Raw genomic sequence first — 21,310 nt, 5'->3', positions numbered from 1 at the left:
ACAGAAAGACGCAGGCCCTCCCATGAGCTGGGTGCAAGTAGCAGGAACGTTGGGCAGACGTGGAAAGTGGCCTCGGGTAGCCCTGTGCCCCTGCTCCTGGCCTGAAGGGGTGATGCCGCCTTGGCCACAGCCCCTTGCAGAGAAGCGCTCCGCCTCTGCCAGAGTCAGCATGGCTCTCCGGGGCGCAGCGTGGGAGCCTCTCCCTGCTCCTCTCCCTGCTCCTCTCCCTCTGCCTCTTTCATCCTGGGTACAGGATGGAACTTTGGGTACAGGCAGATGCCCGTAGGTCTGGAAGAGGCTCCATCCCCGGGCAGCGCGAGGGCCCCTCCGCCAGTCCTCGGATGCGGCCGTCCTAACCCACCTGCGGGCAGCACCTGGAGGTCGTCAGTCTCAGGGGCTGAGGACAAGGCGACCTCCGCACGGACGCCTCTTCCCCAAGCGGCGTCCAGTACTGATGGCCCACTCCGGGCAAGGCATAGAGCTGGAGCCTGGGCGGACCTAGCAGACACCCATGACCCCTGCGAGGACACGTGGGCATGCACACACTCGGGGAGAGCCCCCTGGCTCATCCTGTGCCTGCGGAGTCCCACAACAGCACGCTCCAACAGACCAGGATGAACGGAGATCGCATTTAGCAAAGCAGGGGGGTGTCTGGGAAGGCCTCCCCAGGAAGGTGACCGTCTGCAGACCCTCGAAGGACATGGAGCCTGGAGGCGGAGGGATGCCAGGCGAGGAGAAAGGACCTTGTCCCGGGTCAGGAGCGCTGAAGACGCCCGCTGGGACAGTGACCACATAAACCTCGAACGGAAAACCACTCACGAGATGGCGGGCGCGAGAGACGGGGCGAGGCAGCTCCTGCCGCCTCGGTCAGTGTGGAGACCGTCAGAATAAAGGAGGGGACAGCAGCCTGGTGACCGTCCTCGCAGGAAACCTCCCTTCCTGAGGGGACAGCCGTCTGACCGGTGCTCCAACCCAGGACCCTCTGCTGGCGAGGAGGGGACGCTGCTCCCCCCAGACAGGGTCCCGGGCCGCCCGACCTGGGCTGGCAGTCACCAGGCACAGGCTTTTGTGTCCCCGTATATTTTTTATGTATATTTTTTAGCTTTTAGAATGGCGGTAACCTGTAACGGACATGAGGTGGACCGTTGTCCCCGTTCTGAGCGGTGCGGTCCGCTGGCATCAGGCCCCTTCGCGACGTCGGGCATGCCTCGCCCGTCTCCAGAACTCCCTCCTCGTCCCAAACCGGAACTCAGCCCCATGACACGCGCCCCGCGCCCCTCCCCCGCCCCGTGGCGCCCCTTCTCCTCCCAGACTCTCTGCGCTTGGCTGCTCGCGTGGGTGGGCCCGGGGGGCACTTGTCTCCACGTTTTTTAGCTTTCCAGAAATTAGAGTGAGGACAGACATCCAGGAGGGACAGTTCTCTCCGTTTCGATAGCTTCGTTTGTTACCACCCCCCGCCCCGCCCCCCGTCCCATCCTGGAAAGTGGCGGTGAGCAGGGGCAGGGCCCCGTTGGAGTAAAGCTGCCGCGGGCGGTCCGGCACCCGGGTTCTTTACGTGGGGGGACACCCCGCCCACAGCAGAGCACTCGGTGCCCTGGGAGATGCGCGGACGCTCCACGTCGGGGCGGGCTAAGTGTGTCCTGTGCAGTACAGGGGACGGTGAGGAGGCAGCGGGGGTCCCGCCTTGTTGTCCAGGCCAGGGGGGTTCCCAGAGAGGAGATGAGCCCCCTCACCCCCGACCCGGTGGAGGAGACCGTCCTGGTGGGGACGGTGCAGGAGTGTGTGTTTCCGGGGGGCTCCGCCAGTGACTAGGACAGGGCCAGTCTGGCCGCGGTGCCCGGAGCCGCAGTGGACACCCCAGAGCTCCAGCCCGTGGCTTCTGGCTTTCATGTCAGAATGGGTGTCCCCTGCCTGGTTGTCCCACCGGCGTGGGGGAGGGGCAGCGTCCTCCCCGTGTGTACCGTTGGGAGGGTTCTCGCGTCCCGTAGTTGTGGGCTGCAGGGGCTCCGAGTGACAGCAGAGAGAGACCGCGCCCCGTCCTTCCAGCAGGAGACCCTCCGGGCTGAGCCACGGCGTGTTGCCACACCCCTAGCCATGCCCAGAAAGGCCGCAGCTCTCTGTCAGGGAGATGCTGACCTCAGGGGTCCGTCACCGAGGCAGGAAGACTCTGGGGTTGCTATCATCCGACCTCTGCTGGGCTAGGGAAGGGCCGCTCTTCTTCGCAGTCAGCCGACTTGGCTTGTGAGCACGAGGGACGCGTCCCTTCCCCTCTTCAGCAAGATCATCCCTTGGGGAGCCCCCGGGTCGGTTTTTCTGATGCAATCCATTCATCTCTCCGAGTCCCGGCCTCAGGGAGCCTCCAGCTGACCAGGGGGTTGAAGGGGACCCCATGGCTTCCCGCCATCCAGGAGTGGGGTGGGCGTCCCCTCTGCTCCTGGTGGGTCAGAGCTGGAAAGGGAGTAGCAGTGGTGCTGGATGCCTCAGTCCGCTGCAGGCTTGGGGAGCAGGGCCCCCTCAGCAGAGTGCAGGGGTGGTCCCAGCCCCAGCCCCACTCCTGATGCAGAAGCAACAGCTCCTCCATCTGTGACTGTGATTAGCACAAGGTCCGGGGACTCCCAGCAGGCGCTCCAGTCCCCAGTGCCCAGGGCAGGAGACCCTGCCCTCTGCGAGCCAGCAAGCAGCCTGGGGCTCGGTGGGTCATAGAGGCTTAGAGGGGCCGAAGACACTCATCCTGCCCCCCGCTCCCTGCTAGTTAATCTTTTCTTGTTTTCTTTCCACACAGGATTCCGTTGGTGAACCTGTAAAAAAAAAATTTAAAAAAAAATTTAAAAAAATTTAAAAAAATTAAACACACACACACACACACACACACACACAAAACCTAATCTAGACTCTCTACGGGGAGGGTCCCCATGCCTACCGCTTCAGTTTGCCGGTGGGGAGCTCAAAGAGCAGGACGCTATAGGCCAAATATATTTTTATAAAAATGCTCACGCCTATGGGGGAACTGCCTTCTGCCAGAGTTGTCTTTGGAGGACAGAGAAGAAAAGCAAGAAAGCAGCTGCAGACGGAGAAGAAAGGCCGACAGGAAGCTCCTGGAGCCTGGGATTTGGACTGATTCTGAACCTTTGCCAATAATACCATTATGTGCCATGTAGTGACCCGAAGGACTTGGTGACCGCAGCGAAGCCAAGTGAACCACGTGTAGAAACCTGACCGAAACAGGGGGCGGGAATCTTCCAATAGAGTCGCTATTTCTGGTTAATATACATATATAAATATTAAATACACCAGACACACACACACACACTTTTTTTGTACTGTAGCAATTTTTGAAGACCTTCAATGTTCCTTTTTAAAAAAAAAAATGTTATCGGTTCCAGAACCTGGTTTATTTACCGTGCTTAGTATGAACAGAATAAACTGCTGTTTCTACTTTGGCAACATATCACACACACAGGCACACGCACATGCGGGCCCACACGCGTGCGCACACGCACACACGCAGAGAGACGCCGACACCGGAAACGCGGTTCCACGAGTGAGCATACCCCCTCCGGTGACCCGGCCTCCCGTTGCCACCCGTCCCCGGGGACAGCCGGGACCGCGCAGACCGACCCCTCCCAACACCCTACCTTGGCTGGTATCTGGTGAGTGGCTCTAGATGTAGACTTTCTTGTCTCAGGCCAGAGTCGAGAATGCCATGGTTGTACAGACCCGCATGTAGGGAGAGAGAGAGAGAGATGCGTGAACGTGACCTTGTTTTTTTTCTCATTGAGTTGTTTGAAGGAGCTACTCACAGCCACGCACACGTGTACGTACGTGGTCGGCTGCTTACAGACGGGCTGAGCGTCAGCCCGGGCGGGGGGCAGATTCTTAACCATCCTTGTGTTACACAAGCGTAGACCAAATTAAAGAAAATTTTCCAGTTCCACAAATTAAAGGAATCATCCTTAGAATGTGTGTGCGTATGTCAGAACAGAACTCCGACATCTACGAGGGCCCCCGTTGGTTGGAAAACGAGAAAGAAATCCGTGTGCCAAGGATCCAGGCTACTCCCACGGGGGCTGTGCCCTGGAGCGCACCCCACATTTGTTTCACGCACGTTGGGGGACAGGTCGCTGCTCTTTCCTAGAGCCCAAGCACGGCCTGCAATCTTGGTGAGGACTGGCGCAAAGATGCTGTCTCTCGCTCGTGCTGGTTGGCCAACATCTGTGTTTTTGCCATCAAGAATCCTACAGTGGGGTTTCCCAGTGGAAAGAGGGGCTCGAGGCTGAAGCCTCGGGGAGAGGATCACGAGCCCATGTGATTCGTGAGAAACACTGCCATGTTTGGGGAGCGCAGCTCCCTCCCCAGTGGTGCCCCGGTGCCCCATTGTGCCCTGTGAGTGACGGGAGGCTCCGTTGGATGCTGTTTTCTCCTCACGGGGATCCCAAATTCGATGCCTGTGGCCTGCCCTCTATGAATGGCCCGCGGGTGACGTTGATTTCACCAGGAGGTTGTGTGAACCCATCTCGTGAAATGCCCCGTAGACCAGGTCAGAACGTTGCCGGTCAGGTGGGCAGCTAACCTCGTGCCCCCGTACTGGCCAGGCTGGTGACCCCTTTCTTCCATCAGGCTCAGTCTCCCTGTGCAACACCTTGAAATATGCTTCCACGCCTCTTGGAATGTGGGAGACCAAGCGAGTCCAGGGGAGGAAGGAACCGTAGTGCTAGGTCTGTATTGTTGGGAATCGCCCACCACGTGGGGAAGCCGGATTTGGGGGCTGGGTTTGGTTTTGTTGCTTTCCGCCAAAGCTCCGGCACACGCCTGCCGCTGGCGTCTCCGGTTGCCGGGGCTCACCTGCACGGCGCTGGAAGGCGCACCTCTCTCCGTCGTCACCCCGTTCATCCATCTCATTCTCTGCGGGTTTTTGGAGGTGGCGCAGGGGCCTTCCTGACTCAGGTGGGCGCAGCTCGGTGTGAGTGCAAGGCAAGGGCTGTCGGCGCCCGCCGGGGCAACAGAAGCTGTGCTCTGCTCTCCAACACCCTGAGTTCCAGGGAGCCCGGCTGAGGAGGAGGTGGTGGCAGGGGGCCTGTTTGTTCACCGGCAGCAGGAACCTGGGATTCCTGATAAAGCCAGTTTGGTGTCCACTCCTCCTGTGGGACTGCTGCTCAGCCCCTTCCTCAGGCCTCGGGCTGCACTCCCGACACCTGAACTCTTTCCAGAGCACTACGGGATGCCCAGCTTTCGAAGGATGCTTAGAGTCACCAAGTCCCCCAGACACACACAGCCCCCTGGGCCAGCTCTCCGGGCCACACACACAGCCGACAGGGGCCCACACGTTTCCCACCTGGGAGTCTGCTTGCAGTTCACATCTGTCAGAACAAATCCATCTCGGGGAAGGCTAGTGTTCCAGGATGCTCGAGGGAGTGTGTGCATGTAGGGATTTTGGTTTTTCCATGGTCCCCGAGAAATGTGGAAGCACCAGCTCTGCACAGGGGCTGGTCAAGGAAAGCGTGCAGGCTTAGGAATTCAGCTCTGCCCGTGAGAACGTCCATAACGTGAGATCGTACAGGCGTTCCCAGAGTCAGGCCCTGTGCACGACGCTGTGTGTCCAGGGAGCGGTGCGGCCAGGCCGTCCCTCTGCAGCCCAAGGCCGAGCTCCGCGTTGGCCCCCACTCTCCTCGGCCTCCCGCGGCTGCAGTTCCCTCTGGCAGGCCCTCACGTTTGCTGTAGATTGTCTGTCCCTCCAGAAAAGCAGTCAGAGGAAGAGCGCTGTAGTTTGGTGTGTCCCCCAGCTTTCGTCCACCTCCCTCTCATCCCTGCGGTGGCGGAAATCCATGGCCGTGACCCTGCTGCACGCAGACCTCTGTCCATTGTTTACCATTAAAGCTTTCGGAGCAGCTGGGCAGGGCGCTGGGCACTCTGCCGTCCAGGCCGGTCTCTTTCTAGACTTAATTACTTCTAGTCTTCGAGAATTTGTCACTTTCATGTGGTTGAAACAATGGGTGTAATTACTTTTAACCAGCTCTCAGTGCCAAGGGAAAGGGGCCCCAGGCTTGGCCGGGAAAGCTTCCGGGTTATTCCCCGTCGGGCTCGGATTCCAGCAGCGTCCAGGGCAAAAGCCGAGCCATGTGCCCACCACATCCTCCTGCTTGGTTACAGCCTGCCCACACACAGTATGGAAGTGGAGGGACCCCTCGGGCACGACAGAGGGCTGTTAGTCTCCACAACCGGTGTCTTTCTTGTGCAGGAAGGAGACGACGCCTAGAACGCCTTGGTTCCCCCACACCTTTCTGGTCCTTCTCCAACGGGAGTCTGGGTGGACATCTCAGGCTGCATGTGACTAGATGTTCATCTCAGTCTCTCACGGAGCGTTTGAAACTTAGGAACCTGGACTTACAGCAAATCCCACCAACTCTGAATGTCACCCCCAATGTCTGAATGTCACCCCCAGGAACTCGGTAGTTCGTCCCGTGACCTTGACAACTTCCAGCAGCCTTCCTTCTCAGATACATTGCTCCGTCTCAGCCACATTTCCGCATCAGGCAGAGTCTTCTGCACAGGCTTTAATCTTCAGGAATTTTGTGTGAGGATGCCCATTCCCATTTGTCATATTAAGAAATGCACATATCAGAGAATTGACCCTTTTGCCTTGGAAGGTCCCCTTTTGACTCTTGCTGCCCACGGACTTGATCATCTTTCCTCCTCCTCCTCCTCCTCCTCTTCTGTCTCCTTTCTTCGTCTCCCAGATGGCCCAGTATCATCAGCAGCTCAGGAAGCTGGGCTGATCCAGCCTCTGAGGAGATAAGATGAGGAGCCAGGGCTGAGGTTCCGGGCTGGGACCTGCAGCCCTATCGGGTCAGGCTGAGTCTTCCCATGACTTTCATCTCAGTGCATGGGCATCAGTACATACCTGTCTTTGCCCATGTTGTGACCACCACCTTGTCTCATCAGGGAGGTCCCAGCACGAGTGAGTGTCAGCGCTCCCCTGAGCTGTCTTCTCTCCACCCCATCTCTGCCGAGTCACCCCACACGCCACAGTGGGGAAGGCACTGGGGCCATTCTTGTTTCACTGCGTGGTTCCCGAAGACACTGCTCACAGATGCCGTTGGAAGTGATTCTTTGTGACTTGCCAGAACTGGCCATTCATCTGCTCGTGCAAAGACTTGAACTCCTGTCATGTTGGCCACATGGTCCCGCCCTCCTGGGTTTTCCTTTCTATTCTGGGAGGAGGCAGATAGTTGACGTAGAAGCAAAGAGTAATGATTTCCAGAGAGACGGATACATGACAGGAAGAGAATGGGGCACAGTGACAGCAGGAAGAGAAGCGGGGCTGTCCGCATCTCCCGGGAGCTGTCACTTGCTCAGTGAGGGCTGGTCTGGGTGGAAGAGACTAAGGACCACTTGCTCCTACCTCCTGGGTGAAAACGCAGTGCAGTGTCACGGAGGAGATGCCTCGGTCATTACAAACCATCCACCTTGTGACCAAAACCCTCATCATTCTAGCAGGGGGCGACCCTGCCGGGGAAGCAGGAAGGCCAGGTGATGAATTTCACTGTCCTCCAAGGCCTGCCTCTCTCCATGGACCCCTTCCCAAGCACGCAGGTACATTGTCAAGTCGACCAATTCTCAAGGAAGGCAAAGGAGTCCTAGGACAGAGACGCAGCCCGCAGGGCAGTCATCCCTCCTGGTGAGAGAAGAGTAGGCAGCTGCCTTTTCCAAAGCTCACCCTCAATAGTGATCACACTTAGCCACGCACTTAAACAACATCTGCTTTTAAGGAAGCAGATACTCCAAAACACGCCATGATTCATGTAATTTTGGAATGGTTATTTTGGTGCCGTTTGTCAATTTGCTATGCCGTCCTGTTTTTTGATCGTTTGTTTGTTTTCCAATGTAAATAGCACAGCCCACATAAATGAGCAAAACTCTCGCCATCTGAAAGTTCTTGATTATTCTTCCTGACTTATTTTTCATGGATGTGCTTCCGGCTATGAAGACAGACCTGTTCTTTGCTGCCTGCTCCGAGCCAAGATTTGTGTGTCCGTTGCATTCAGCATAACGCGCGGGGTTTTGGCGAGGTCTTCAATAGCTGTTTGACATTTTGAAATGTGCTGCCAGCCCTTCCTTCCACAACATGTGGTGCGTGGCGGTGCGTAGTTTTGCCTTCCTGGGGTTAGAGTTTGCATTCGAGTAAGGAGTGGGTGAATGGAGGTGTAGGCAGAGAACCACCATTGTTTAGGTCACCCCGGCCAGCGAGCAAACAGAAGTCAACTTTTCGACCTCAAGTGATTCTAGAAAGATCTCAGCAAGTACACGGTGGCCAATTTCTGGAACTCAGATCGGTCATACTCCGGGCAGGCGATCCCTGATTAGGAATTGAATTCTGTACAACCTCCCCTTCTGCCAAAGGACCATTTAGTAGTGCTTGCTCTGAATCAGAGAAGCCGTCCCACCAGAACAGACAGTCGGGCTCTCATGTGCCTGCGTACACTCCCCTCCGCTCCATCTCACTTTGGCTGGAAGGGGTTCTACGCGTAGACTGTAGCCGGTGAGAAAGCTCGGCGAGCCGTGACAGCGTGAGTTGTTACGACGACCCAGGACAAAGAGGACAGGTGTTTGTCATGGGTTCTTCAAGGCAGCAGTGCATGGACAATGGGGGCATGGAGGCGAGGGGGCTTCTCCCCATGGATTTTCAGACCCGTGCCAGTGACAGGTCTACACTCCACCCTTCTAAGTGCACAGCCCATGTCCACGTCCAAAGAGAATAGTCAGCTTGGTTATTTGATGTGTCTGTGTTGGAGCTGGAATGCTAGAACATATCTCCCCAGGAGCCCCATTGCATTTCCCCCTCAATGGAGTGCTTGTTAAGTGCTCCAAGAGTTAGGGTGCCCAGAATCAAAGGAATAGTTTTGAATGAATCCATAGATCTAAGTCATGTATGGAATGATGTCAGCTTAAGAGATGTTTAAACTGGCCAGCCTTGCCCATCTGGGACATATAGGTTTATGAGGACTTGGGTGGGGGTAGTTCAAACAGCTAGTGAGTCGTGGGGCGAGGGTCAGTGGGTGTATAAATAGTCATGTTATCTCTTCTATGTTGGGTAGAATCAGAACACACTTGTGCCATGAATAGTATAAATCAAATAGGTTAAGATAATAAGCCTCGAGAGTTGCTAAGACCTCTTCTGGGGCTGAGTTCACTCTTGCCAGTACCTTGAATCTCACAGCAAAACATCTGCTGAGTAGTGTGTGGTGAGAATGATGCAGAGGATCTGATCGTAGGAAATTCTGGATGAAAGTTAACTAGGTTTGTCCCAGGTGGTCTCGCTCCTAAAATAGGACCCCTTGGAGATCCGGGTTTTCACACATAATTCAACATCTCTGCAAGGCCAAATAACAAATCCCTGCAAGCTTCATTCTTATGTGGACATTAACTCAGCCAGTCACAGTGGTTAGTTTTCATCAGATTTCTGAAATTCTGCAATAAATGCTTTAGTGTTGAAGCTGGTAGCTTTTGGGCTGGCAGCTGTCAGTCTGTGCATCAGTCTGTGCATCAGTCCATTCTAGTCTTGCTGGATCTGGCAAGTCATTGCTTCCAGAGAATCGGGGAGAACTTCAGCCATGGGAGAAGCAAGAACACTATGCAGTCCTAGCATCGACTTTTTGGCACCATCCCGTACCATGGAGACTTGTGGCTACAAACGTCTAGAAAGGGGGAACCCCTTGAGGGACCCTCATATAATTATTTCAAATCATTATTCAGGGAACCGTCAAGGCAGACATATATCACCCTCTTGGGCCACTGTCCCATTTCTAAGACAACCATCTGTCTGTCACTCTGCAATCATCGCAAGCCAAAAGGGCCAATCTCAAAGCCATTATAACACCCAACCTCCATTTCCAAACTCTGGGGGACCATCAGGAGTAGGAGAGAGGGGCTTTGCTGAAGTCATAGGCTGCTGAAATCCGTGGAATGGTGTGACGGCATGTGAAGTAGCTACTGCCACGGAAGGGACCCTCACCCTCTGCCTCCGAAGTCTATTTTGGTCTGGAAACTCCACTCAGCTTTTCCTCTCTTACACATACTGATTTCTAATGTGTTCTGTGAGTGCCCACAACTTAAGGTCTACAAGGCAACACGAGTGTTTCTCTTGATGAGTTTACAGCAGGAAAACACGAACTTACATGGAATCCCTGGAGAGGACGGGTCTAAGGTGCTCTTGGGTACTACTCCCCTTCTGCATACAAGCACAACTGTTCTCCCAGTGAAGGGCATTAAAGACAGGCATGGGCAGCTGGTTTTGAAAAGTCAGCAGGCATAGCAGATCCCCGGTGTGGTCACATCTCCTTGATGTGAACTGTCCTGACTTACAGACACATTAAAATATAGACCTTTTGTTTGCTTTTCATTTGCATTTGGTTTGCTTCCTCATAAGGGTGAAAGAGCCTTAGCAAAGTTGGTCCTCAGTCAACTGACTGTAGAATTGATCCTTAAAGACGAATTCCCAGCCCAAGATGACATGGAGTGGCTTGAGGTTCAGGGCGTGTTTCAGAGACCCCCATGTTTGTACCGCTTGGCGGGAAGACAGAACAACATCCATGACATCTGTTCCTCCCTGAAACACTCACCAGTCGTGGTGAAAGGGACATGTAGGAACTTGTGACGTTTTAGACTGAAAAGGAGATTTGGGGGAAACACGTGACCAGCTTTGAGCTGAAGGTAGTTGTTTTCTTAGAGACTAGAGTTTTGTTTTGTTTTCCATTATTCTGGCAGCCCCACTTGGATCATTTCCTTCTCTTGCCTTCCCTGCAAAAGCAAGATGGCGGGTGCTGGAATCCAGACTCGGTCGTGAAAAGCAGAACGTAGCAACAAAGCCTTCCCTAAGCTTAACAACCTTAGCTTGTTGTTTAAGTTGTGTACGTTTGCTTCTCTTGTGACGGAGGTGTGAATCAGCGAGAGGTGAAGTCTCTCTGCCCATGCTATCGATCAGGACTCTTCTCAGACATGAGTTGGGCCCAGAGAGTGTTAACCTGGACATCGGAGGAAGCATGGACGATATTCTTACATTATTTTTACGTTTTTTCCCCAGAAGGAGTCAATGTTTACTGCAAAACATTTAGAAACTACCAATAACCAAACAGAAGGGAAATATCTGAAACCCTTTGATTGTCATTTCACTTATGGAAATTGTTCAACGCCGAACCCTTGGGGGCCGGTTGCAGAGATCTGTCCCTGGTTGCAGAGTTGACAAATCTGGCTCCTATGTATGTTTTATACAAAAAGACAAAGAACAAAACAAAAACAAAAATCCAATTAGCTTTTGAATGCCTTTTTTCTGGTTTACCCTGTCACTGACTAAACTCACCGCCGGTCACGAGAGCGCCACCAGGAGAGGGAAAGGCAGTCAACCATTTGGATGTTTTGCTCTCACGTCGTCAAGCTGCTGGGCGTCCCTGGGCGTTGGGGTGGAATAAACAGAACCACCAGAGAAACATCCAGATTGTTGGCTGGGTTTTTCACATGGGGCGTCTTTGTGACGCGCGGCTGGGAGACAGAGGGACCCATTTCCGTTTTCCACATTCCTAGTGCGTCTGAATAACGCTTGAATTTGCCAGGTCTAGTTACATAAATTTAAAGACGAGCCCATCTCTCTCCTCCCCCTCCCCAGCTCACCCGTGGAACTGGACAGTCCACAGACCATGAACCCGAACCGCAGGACGAGCAATTAAATGCTGAAGGCCACAGTGGCCTATTTTCACAGGTTTTAAGTTAAATGTTGTAGAACTTTATTTTTCCCTCTTTCCTCATGTATAGTAAAGCTGGTTTTTATTTTGATTTTCCTAAATTATTTTCTGATACAATAAACTGTTAACTGTTTATTTATACTTTTCCATGGAGCACTTGTTATTTTTCAACAGCAAAACGAAAGCCTCCCTGTTTGAGTGTTATACATATATCTATACCACAGCTGTCCTTATAAACGTATTTCTATGCCACCTTCTTGAAAGTTAAACTATTGTAGTTTACTGTTGTGTTTTTCTTTCAATGCATACCATAATCATGTTAATAAACAGAAATGACATGATATATTTGAGTGGGGGTGGGGGGCTGGGTGTGATTTCCATACAGGTGAACTTTTATTCCAGATTTTTTTAAGTTGTTTCTGTATCTCAAAGCGATGTATTTGGAAAACATTGTACATGCAACACCTATATCAACTTTCCTGTGTATATTTAGTACTCTGATGTTGCTATTAAAAAAAAAACATAATATGGAAAAAAATATGAGAAAAGAATTGCCATGAGTTGAGGCCATGACCTCAAAAGGGCTTTAAAAAAAAAATTATTTGTTCATTTATTTATTTTTTTTAAGCAATATTATCTGAGATCAACTCCAAGAACATGGGCATGTGTGTTTCTATACCATCATTCCAGATTCTCCGATCTCCCTGGATCTGCGTTATTTTCAAGACAAAGCTTTCCTACTCAGCGAGTGAGAAAACATTTCCCGGTCTCCATGTGGGTCCTGAGGTTGGGTATGACTGAGTCTGGACCAACTGAGACCCCCCCCCCCACAGGGTTGTGCTCGAGACTGCAAGCATCTGAAGAGCAGGCCTGGGCGTCCCGGCTGGACTTCTGTGAACATTCGGGGTCCAGCTCACGTCTGCAGAGGAAACCACCTCCTGGGGAAAAGATGGGTCCAAAGCTTATAATTGTGTGCCTGTGCCCAGGCAAGAAATTCCAAAGGCATCCATTATTGGAAACAGGGGATGCCTAGAATGCACAGAATTCACAGAGGGCGAAAGACAGGTTCAGATGAGACCATTTATATGTGAGTAAGGGTCCTGCAGCCAGAGCAGAGGTCCTTAACCACAGGCAGTGGGGGCCCGCAGGGACACCCCTAGACCAGCCAGCACTGAGGCTTGGTCTAAGAAAGCAAGAACAGAAACAGCTTCTTCTCCCTGAAGCCCCAGTGCCTTCTGCATCTGCTCAGCACCTTTCGGTATTTTCTGGTGTATTTTCGCATATTCACCACATTTCACCACCAAAGTCACATGCATCATCTGGATTGTCCCATTTAATGGGTGGGACAGACCAAGACACCACGAGGGCATGTAGCTTGTGAACCGCCTCTAGCCCGGGATGGGTGGGGCCGTGCTGGACCCAGGATCTCACCGAGGCCACCCGCATTCAGCCACCGCTACACCCACCCCACCCAGCCCCAGAGAAACGTGTCTAAGGCACGATGAACTTGTTGCTAAATTTTCTGGTTCTCTTTATTGGGTGACTCCATGGCCAAGGCCAAGGCCCAACCCAGAAAGACAAGAAGGCTGAAGCTGGAAGTCAGTCCAAGGGATCAGTCCACACAAAAGAGCTGGTGTGCACATCGGGACCCCCGCCAAAGGTCTGCGGAGTGGAGAAAGAAGGCCTCAGCCGTCTTCTCTTAGAAGGAAAACATTTAAAGATGCAGATAGGGCAAAAATGAAAGCATTCCTTACAACTGGGACTGAACATTCTTTCCCCCTAATTAGCTCAGGAAAGCAGGTGGCACTCTGTCTCCTGGCCCCATCCCAGAATCCCGGAATCGATAGACAATTTACATGTTGCCTTCACCAGCACACAGGACCCATGGTGACACACAAGCTTCCTTTCCGTCTTAGCTTGGAGTGGTGCCTTTGTCTTACACTCTGGGAGCTTCCATTTGCTTCTGAGCCTGGGAGCTGGCAGATGGCTGAAGTGACCACGGGCTCCCCAGGGAAAACCTCTCCTGAATCAGTGAGGGGCTTAATGCCCTGAGACACATTGATGAATGGGATACATAACTGTCTTTAACAAGCAGAAAAAACAATACCACTTTGGTCATTTAATTGATTTAAACAAATCAACAGCCTGGATACCATTAAAATAAACTCAATTTGCTCACCAGTGAGAGGGGGAAATTGGGATTCTAGTATCCATTTCCCAGTGCACAGAGCTCTTGCTTTTGAACTGAAGCCAAGAAAATTAATGTGGGGACCCAAAGTGGCTGAATGAATTTGGTAGAGTTGACTGTGATGTGTTTCCAAACACACAAACTCAGTAGCAGCCTCTTGGTGCTGGACAATGGCTGGGGAGGGTTCCCTCCAGGCTCAGGGAATATGGGCTGAACATCCCAAGGATGTGATGAGCTACACAGGATCTAGTTAGCAAGTGTCCCCACCAACTCTGGACCAAGAAGGCAGGAACATTGGTTTGAGGGAAGCTGGGGATCCCCATGTCACTTCTCTCAAAAGAAAACCAATTCAGGAGTCTAACAATCAAAGGTACATGTTGGGTCTGCTACAAAACCAGACAGAGGAATGACCCAGGCTGAGAAAGACTGCATGCTTCTAGATCCCACAGCCTACAGGGGCTCTCTAGTTCATGCCTTAGCTTCAGAAGCAAGAGCATGGGGTCTAAGAAAGCGTGATAGGCTCCTTTAGGACAGTGTTCTCATTCAAGATCCCCCCACAGCACCCTAGGAAACATCTGACATTGGTTGTCACAGCAGCTGGAGAGGGGTGTGCTGGCATGTAGAGCCCAAGGATGCTGCTACACCTCCACCATGCACAGGACAGTCTTCCTGCCCCCAGGAAAGAATGATCTGGCCCCAAATGGGAATGGTGCCCATACTGAGAAACCCTGTTAAGGGGAATTATAGTTTGCCTTCTTGCTGCAGAGGATAATTTCAGATAGACTGGATGTTGGCCATTCAGGACATCTGGTCTACCGTGGTTGGCTCCCAGGACTGGTCCACACTGAATCTCCCCTAAAACAGCAACTTGGTCAGGAGGCAGTTGAGGCATCCCCGGAAGAGAAGCATACGCTCCCTTTCCCTTGTTTTTGTTTTTGTTTTGTTTTGTTTTGTTTTTTGTTGTTGTTGTTTGGTTTGGTTTTGGGTTTGGGGTTTTACCCTGGACTATTGATTCGCTGTGGCTGCTGGAACAAAGTGCCGTACACTGGGTGTCCTAGAAGAACAGGACATTGTAGTCTCAGAGTTCTGGGTGCAGAAGTCCAGAAGCAAGGGAGGAGAAAGACTGCTCCCTCAGAAGGATCTGGGAAAACATCTGACCCGGGTCGCTCTCCTGGCTTCTGGTCTTTCCTTGGCTCGTGGCAGCAGAACTCCAATCTTCCTGTGGCATTCTTCCTGCGTGTGCATGTGTGTGTGCCTATGTCTGTGTCCAAATTTCCTATTTTCATTAAGACACCAGTCATTTTGGTTTAGGGCCCCACCCCACTCCAGTATGAACTCATATTAACTCGCTACAGCTACAGTACCCCTATTTCCAAATAAGGTCTCATTGTGATCTACTTGAGGCCAGGACTTGAGCATGTGAATTTGATGGAGACATAGTTTAGCTCAAGCACCGGGGCGTCAGAGGGAGACGCCACCATTAATCTGACATCTGTGCTCCCTTTCCTTGTTCTGTATCTGCCCTAAGAAAGAGTAGGGGGCTGGCTGCTGAGCCCAGAAGGAGGTTCAAGCTCCTTCCCCTCCCCCTGGGAGACTGGGGGCTGGTCCAGGGAAGAATGGAGCAGTGGTGGCCCCACCTTTTTGTTCTGTGACAGCTGGGTTTCTAGTTGGGGGCCCAGCTGGGCTTCAGAAGGAGACACGGTTTCCTTTTTAAAGTAACTGTCCCCAGAATAGTGTTTTTGTTTTTGTTTTTGTTTTTTCACGTTGCCAGATACAGGTGAAGCAGCTGCCACGGTTATATGCTTAGAAAAAGGGCAACTCTGAATCCATCACCTTGCATAGGGAGCAGCTGCCAACGAGGAGATGTGCCTGGTTTTTCCCCTGTGTCTGCTCTGTGGTTCCTTATTTCTTTTCTCTTCATCCCTGATGCTCTGAGCCCCTTTTTGCTCCTGCACGCCCCATCCTGCAGCACCACGGTACACCCCATTAGGATCTGCTGCACTGATCAGAAGGAGGCAAACATTTTTGTCAATTTTGCCCGTGATCCAGGGCTCTTCCCCACATGTTCACCGTCGGCAAGAGAGTCTGGATAGGGGAAGGACCCTCTCCTCCCTGTTCTGTCCAGACCCTGCGCTTTGTGCTACCTCTTCTCCACGTCTCTCTGTTTCCTCACTCTCGGGCTTTGAATGTGGCAGAAATGATGTAGTCATATCTCTGGCCTTTTAAGCTGCAGGGTTCCAGGCTTGCAGGGTTTGGGGAGTGAGGTTGGAGATGCCAGAGCCAGAGGCAGGGGTGGGATGGTGCGGAGGAAACTGTGTCCTAGCTGTCGCACAGAGTGGGTCCCTAATTGCTGCTCTGGTTCTTGCCTGTCTGCCCCATCACCCATCCAGGAGGCCCCCGGAGCTCTCCTTGGTGCTGGAGATGCTAGGGTCGGTTCACTTGTTCTCTTGGGTTTGACAAGGCATCTTGCCAAGAGCTAGCTGTGTAGACATCTGCTGATTGCTGTCCACACGATCCACCAGAGTGTGGTCACTGAGAACTCTTCCATACAAATAAGAGCTTTTGAAAAACTACAAGATAATGGGTTTTTGATAATGACGCTGAATAAGCTGTGTACATGGCTAGATCTTCCTATGAACACAAACCACCTCTAACGCATCTCATTAATACCACCAAGCTTGGAGGGCTTGTCATCACAAAAAGCAGCTGAGTCAGGAGGGCACCCAAGCATTTTGAGAATGCTTCATCCCCGTCTTATGGAAGCCTTTGTTGGGTGTTGAGGTGGTTCAGTCTGTGACCTGAGGTATCGTGTGTCCTCCCCAGTCAGCAAGGGGCCCCCATTACATGTACTATATCGCTTTGGGCCATGGAGAAAAAAAATAATGAAGTGCTATTATGAGCTAAGCTTTATTCTTCCCATGAGAGAAGAAATCAGAGCACAATTGGGCCCCGCCCAAGAATGAGTTAGACACCTGATTCCCTAAACCAGACCCCCACAAAGCTCCCAGACCAGGCACTATGTATGAGTAATGGCTGGGGTGTGAGTGTCCCTCAGCCCAGGTCCTTATATATGATAACATTATGCAGAAAAGTAATGAGAACCATTGAAAGGGGCTGCTCACTCTGGGATTGAATTACCGCTTAAATCAAACTGACAGTGGGCAGGGGGCTTGTGGAATGAAATTAAGGAGGAGGTTGTATTTCAGTTGGGAAGCCCTGGGTGCTTTCCAGGAGACCGGGGCTCCTCTCAATGAAAAACAGCTCTGAGCTCCCGTTCCATTCTCGGTGATTTATCTGAGCCGGAGAGGCTTGTCTGAATGGCTCTGAATGCTATTTTCAAAGAGCAAATGAACATCTCATTCTGGAATCAATGACACAGGAAACAGACTTGGAAGGATATGGCACTGGGAGAGAGCGTGGGGAGCAGTGGGGAGTTCTGCATCTTCCAAGGAAGCCCCAGCACAAGTCGATCTGGAGGGGCATGTGGAGGGGAGCTCCACGGTCACAGTGGATGGGAAGTATGACACCGGGGCTTTTCCTTGGGATGACAACAGGCATAGACTGGTCTCCTGTGATTTGGGGAGAGAGGTGGTTCATATGGCCAGGAACCAAGGGGAAAAGGTAAACCAGCCAGGGGAATATGAGAGAGACATGCCAAGGCAGACCCAACCTTTCCCAGTTGGGTTCCACCGGCCCCCAGACCACCTCCATGCTGAACACATCTTCTCTTCCAGCCTTCCAGTCCAACCCAGTAGTAGATGATTCAATTACACATCAGAATTGTCTACTTGTTCTTCTGAAAAGGGCATCAAAGTCAATGTGTCAGTCTTGCTGATGAAGGACTCTTTGATAATCAAGCCTCTGCCAGCCCCGCAAGGGTGTAGCTCCCAAAATGAGCAGCACCTTGCAATGGTCGGCACTCACCTTTTGTGTCCTGTTATCAGGTAGAAGCAAGAAGGCACATGTATCCCAGTGGGGGAATGTGCTGGGAGCAAGGAGAGAAAGACGGAACTGCCTTGAGGCCAGAGGGCCTGTAGCCCTCCAAAGAGACCTGAATCTCCTCCTACTCCTTCATGGTGCCACCACAAGAGGGACAGAGACTTCCCTAACCACAGATTCAGCACCAAGCATACCACAACAACTAGCATTGCCCTATTTACCCCTCACAACCACACTAGGAAGGAGGCATTAGTGCCATCCCAGTCTTACAGAGGGAACTGAGACAGAGAGGTGAGTAACTTGTCCACGATCATGCGTGCTGACCTGGTCCTACACTAGCACCAATCTACTTACCATTCTGCTAAGCCGCTTGCCAAGGAGGCCACTCCAGGATGGCACTTGTTGATCCCACGAAGTCCTGTGGAGGAGAAGTCTTCCTGGAGGACTTGTAGGTTTTGGGAAGAAGACTCGCTGACAGATGCTGAAGGGAAACTGAGTCAGATAGAATCCAAATGTGAAGTCCAAGGCAGCATGTGCTTCACACACGTGAAACTTACAGAAGAGTGGTGCTGGGATACCCGAGGGTCCAACCGGAGTGAGGATGCCACACCCCAGCGGTTTGCTTCTCTAGGTCACCTGACCGAGGTTTGCTAGTAGAACACAGGAACTAACACCCTATGGGAGAAGGAAGGGAAGAAGGGTCTGGAGGGTAAATTCTTCTCCTTTCTTCCCCCAGTGTGTCTCTGGAGAAGCCCTAGCTGATGAAGCAACCCCACTGTGTGTTTTGGGGAAGCTGTGGCCAGCGTGGTGTGGCCAGCGTGGTGTGGCCAGCGTGGTGTGGCCAGCGTGGTGTGGCCAGCGTGGTAACTCGCCACCATCTCGCATTCATTTCCCGCCCACATCCCCTCCTTCCCTCCCCCCAACTGTGGCACTTCTAGAATCCACCCCCTCCAACAGGGCATCAGCACAGACGTCCCCCTCAGGCTGGTTTCTAGGGAATCCAAATGAAGATAAAGCTAAGTCTTGGAGGGAAAGTTTGGCTCCCATGTGTAGCGGGTGAGGGGAAGACTTCCCCGCGTGGTGGCAACATGAGGCAACCTGAAGGAGGCACTTCTGTTGCAAAAGTTTGTCCAGGGTATGACTTCAGTGAGGTTATGCAGATCGGCCCGGGCCGTGAAGGATGGATGCAGATATTCACACTTCATTCTGTAGAACCAGGGGGACACATTCAATTGTCACACACCGGATCATCTGCCCACCAAGTTCACATTCAGACCAGATAGCTTTGCTTTGGGAAGGTGTCCCAGGTGAGCCATCGGTACCCTACTGGGGCAGCATCATTTCTTCAGGTGATGAGGAGTCACTGGGGCTTTGAGCAAAGGGCTCACAAGGACAAAGCAGAGTTTGGGGAGCAGGATGCCGTGGGCTGGAGAGAAATGAGACCCAAGAAAGCAGTCAGCCAAGGGAAAGGGCCACCCAAGGCAAAGCCATGGCCCAGGGGGAGTGTCCAGGGGAGGAACAGAACATGGAGCTGTCTCCATGGCCATCTGAGGTACTTACCAGGAAGCTAGCTGTCTGTGCTGGAGATGTCCACACACAAGGCTGCGTCAGGTACAAATCCCAAAGGTGGTGGGGCTGGGTGGGGGTGGAAGGTCTTTTGGCATGATCTTGGAGTAAACAGACAGCAGGGATCCAGGCAGACCCAGAAAGCCCCATTGTCCCAGACTGCCTACCTCTCACCCACCACCTCCTGGGACTCCTGTTTCTGCCTGGCAGGGGTTGGCCACAGAGAAGGAAGGAACATGCACTGGCGAGTAAAGAAGGGTCTTGGGGTATGTTTGGGTGAGCAGAGGTGAGGGGCTGGAGCAGACTGCAGGGCTGCCCAGTGCTGAGGAAGGCAAGGGCATCACAAGCCCCATCACTGGGGAGACCCGTTCTCTCCACCGGCTATCTGTCTTCCTCAGGAATGACTCCGCAACCACCTCTCTCTATCCCTCCTGCATCATTCTGACCAAGCTGTACCTCCCTTCACCCATCCATCACTGGCCTGCCCTTTCTCTCTCCTCTTCTGCCCATCACAAAGCTGGCTTTAAATATTTCCTGACAAAAATCTCCAGTGGCTCCAAATACCTTTGCAGAGCCTCCAAACCCATTCATTTCCTGTCTTTGTGTTAGTCTTGGGAAACAGCTGGGGTTTTGTTTCATCTACTCACCCAGGAATGATCACCCTTGAATTCACTCTTTGCCTAGAAAAGAACAGTCCTTTGGAAACTGACAACCAGGAGAAGTTGTATTTTATTCAGTAAAAAATAAAGTCTAATTACTTTAGGGGTATTTCCTACCTTCCCCTTCATGGTGGCTTCTTACTCCTCAGGTGCAACCAGATTCTCTGGATCTACTTCAGTTATGGTTAGACCTGTGGTTTTCTCTCAAAGCCATTCTTCTGTCATCAGTGCCAGTCTGAGAGCTGACTGGGGGAACTCATCACCAAAAAAAGGATTTCTTCTCTCCCCTTTTATTAAGGTTGGGGCTTTATCTCGTGGTGGGTTTAAGAATGTCAAATGTCACCAAAAACATACACATTGAACTGCCAGGCATTGGGAGGCCTGGTGCTGGGTGCCTGGGAGAGAGAGCCTCCCTCTGCACTCTTTCCTGGCTGTGTTCCAGAAACATAGTCATGCTCCCTGCCTGCAGCTGGGGATTCTGGGCTGAACACAGCAGGAGCCAGAAGGAGAATCTGCCCAAGCAAGACCTTACAACATCAACTTCTGAAAATATGGTGGGACAATGGCCAAATCAATGTCCTATCTCTTCTTGCTGTGGCCCTTCTGTTGGCATCTCATCAATGCCATTTACTCTTCAGACAAGACGGGGCTTTTCCTCTTGTTTCTGACACTGGGGTAAGATAACACCATGCAGGAGAATCAGGTGAAGGGGTCCCCAAAGCCTGGATGCTTCCTGCCAGTGGGAAGCTGCCCTGACTCTCAAAAGGCACCAGATTGGACAGGCTCCTTTCTACCATCCTAGTCTTTTCATCCCCCTTCCCCACCCACCCTATGAGCAGGGAACAGTGTCTATCACGGACACGGTAGTACAAAAGGATGGTAGCGGCAGCAGGTGGCCCATGCTGCGCCTGTACCTCATGCATACCAGCTCTGAGCTGAAGGAGAAGTGCACAATGAGGTCAGTGGTGTGGTTGCCTATTGCTCTATAACAAGCCACCCCAACCTAGTGACTTACAATAAAAAAGTTTCCTTTTATTTTTATCTCTAACTCATTTTGGTTAGCAGGATGGTTGTCCCTCAAGGCCTCTTACCTGGCTGTAGTCAAATGGTGGCTGGACCCTGAAGCCTCCAAGATCCTCATTCATGTGTCTGGAGCTGAGCTGGGGAGCCAGAACAGCTGGGGTTCCTCAGGCGTCTGTCTCTCTTTATCTCTGTGTGGTCCCTCC

At 52.3% G+C, this 21,310-nt stretch overlaps 1 protein-coding gene and 1 long non-coding RNA gene across 2 annotated transcripts in view; one reads left to right on the top strand and one right to left on the bottom strand.

Moving 5' to 3' along the window:
• Positions 1 to 2,815, top strand: part of AJAP1 (adherens junctions associated protein 1) — a 111,482-nt gene extending 108,667 nt beyond the window's left edge. The window contains exon 6 of the mRNA XM_032302897.1: positions 2,783 to 2,815. The gene's annotated coding sequence lies outside the window, so the exon portion shown is untranslated. The remainder of the gene's footprint in view (positions 1 to 2,782) is intronic.
• A 16,372-nt stretch (positions 2,816 to 19,187) lies between these two features.
• On the bottom strand, positions 19,188 to 20,466 carry LOC116568279. The gene is made up of 4 exons (XR_004276533.1): positions 20,202 to 20,466; positions 20,073 to 20,105; positions 19,420 to 19,494; positions 19,188 to 19,285 (listed from the first exon to the last, which is right to left on the bottom strand). It is a non-coding gene; the product is annotated as an uncharacterized LOC116568279 (long non-coding RNA).
• Positions 20,467 to 21,310: the final 844 nt, after the last annotated feature.

This window comes from Mustela erminea, chromosome 10 (assembly GCF_009829155.1).
Source record: "Mustela erminea isolate mMusErm1 chromosome 10, mMusErm1.Pri, whole genome shotgun sequence".
In the NCBI taxonomy this organism is placed as follows: Eukaryota; Metazoa; Chordata; class Mammalia; order Carnivora; family Mustelidae; genus Mustela; species Mustela erminea.
The sequence above is the reverse complement of the archived record's forward strand: the minus strand, read 5'-3'. Positions and strand labels throughout refer to the sequence as shown.